At 42.8% G+C, this 1,904-nt stretch overlaps 1 non-coding gene across 1 annotated transcript; it reads right to left on the reverse strand.

The window, feature by feature from the left end:
- Positions 1-664: 664 nt before the first annotated feature.
- On the reverse strand, positions 665-751 carry TRNAS-GGA (transfer RNA serine (anticodon GGA)). Its single transcript has one exon. It is a non-coding gene; the product is annotated as a tRNA-Ser (tRNA).
- Between the last annotated feature and the right edge of the window lie 1,153 nt (positions 752-1,904).

Below are 1,904 nucleotides of genomic sequence, written 5' to 3' on the forward strand. Positions count from 1 at the left end.
CATAGCCCTTTGCGCTGTTCTACCCCGATTTTGATCTCAAATGGAAAAGAGTAGCCTCGTTCCAATGAGATGTGGGGAATGCAAATCTGACAGTAAAACAAAGTTCCTGACGTCTATCCGATGCATCTGCTATGGTTATTTCTTTCGTCCCCGCCCTTTTCTTTTCTGCTAATTTCTATCAAAAATACCGGGAAAACGTTCAAATTTATGGAGCACAAACCCGACAACAAAAAAAAAAGGCAATTTCAAAGCAGAACGAAAAGCTAGTTGAAAAGAAAGGTTTCGAGAACCGAGGAGAAGAAAGGGATCATAGTGGGGATAGGGGCCGGGTTGAATCGGAGGGGCCTACCAAACTAAAACATGAATTCGGTTAGCCGGGAATATTAGGTAGCGGAGGGTCAGACCCCCGGAGGGAACTTTCAGAAAGAGCGGACGGAGCGGATTAGCTTTCTTGTCTTCTCTTTGCTCTTTGAACGAGAGCGAGCAACTCTCTAAGTATCAGCGAGTCATTCCGCGGTTGACTTTGACCTTCCCTTGATCTACTTGTTCAGCTGAGATTGTCACTTCCTAGGAATCCGGTGAAATGAATCAATCTCGGTATGTTATGAAGTTTCCCTCCTCCTTACCATCTTAAAAAAAGAAAAAGGCCTGCAACTTCCACTGGCGGAAAGAGAGGGATTCGAACCCTCGGTAAACAAAAGCCTACATAGCAGTTCCAATGCTACGCCTTAAACCACTCGGCCATCTCTCCTACATAATCTTATTATTTTATTATGACCCTCGCGAGTGAATAGCGAGTCATTCATATTCTTGCAGTAAAGACCAATCCATTAGAAATAGAAAACTTTTCGTCAAAGACTTCGGTTCGGGAAAAAAAAATGCTTCTTGTTACCAAGAATTTTTTCTATTCATCTTTGTCAAGACGACGATCCCGTCATATTATGATTTTTATACCGGATTAAACCAACCAATGAATTGGAACGAATCAACTACTCCCTTCATGGTCACATAGTTATTACAGAATGATTTTCAGGTATATATTTTTTAATATAGGTAGTACCCATTTTTCTATATACATTATTGGTGGTTTCTACCGCCCGAGAATCCGGTTCGCTTATCGCCTTTTTTTTTCCTCCTCCTTTCTCTTCTTCCTACCATACGGGGGTTACTTAGGCGCTAGGGTTAAAACCTTATTTTATTAGATCGAATAACTCCTTACCTTTTTTCAAGAGAAGCCTGATTCTAGTCGGGACCGAGAGGATAATGACGCGAACCTTTAAGGTTGGTCCAATCTGAGCGCTTATTGCCTTCTTCTTCGCCTCTCCGGTGGAGCCCGAGCTGATCCGAATTGAATTATCCTATTAGTATAGGGCGGTTATGCCGGCTTGACTTAATGATTATAGTGTAAAGGTAGTTCTAGATTCTTTTTTGGGGGGCCGACTTTTCGATCCGTATTGTCAGGTGATAAGGGACTCCACTCCCTTTTTTTCTTCTTCTTCCGTACCCGAATCTCTCGTAAACCTAAAGGGGATGGGAACTTCGACTATGAGGAGTTGCCGGCTTAACCGACGTCTTATCCCCCCTAAAGATTTAGGAAAAGAGATACGGCACGCAAGAGAGACGGATTGCTATCTTCCGGTCCACCAAGAATCTCGTATTTACTGTAATCAAGTTAGAACAATTCACTCCAGATAGACGCTGAGTACGCGTTCACCTGTGTCGGTCCGATAGGTTTGTACTATAATAAAATGCACACTGGAGAACTCGTCCTGCGATCAAACCGGTTAATGACGCGATGCTATCTATTAATGCGTCACCATTCTTTCATTTATTTATCTTCTGATATCTCGTGGTTTCTCACTCACAACAACCCCGATGTAGTTGGTTGAAATGCGGTTATGCCG

This window comes from Populus euphratica, unplaced genomic scaffold, assembly GCF_000495115.2.
Source record: "Populus euphratica unplaced genomic scaffold, PopEup_1.0 scaffold83.1, whole genome shotgun sequence".
Taxonomy (NCBI): domain Eukaryota; kingdom Viridiplantae; phylum Streptophyta; class Magnoliopsida; order Malpighiales; family Salicaceae; genus Populus; species Populus euphratica.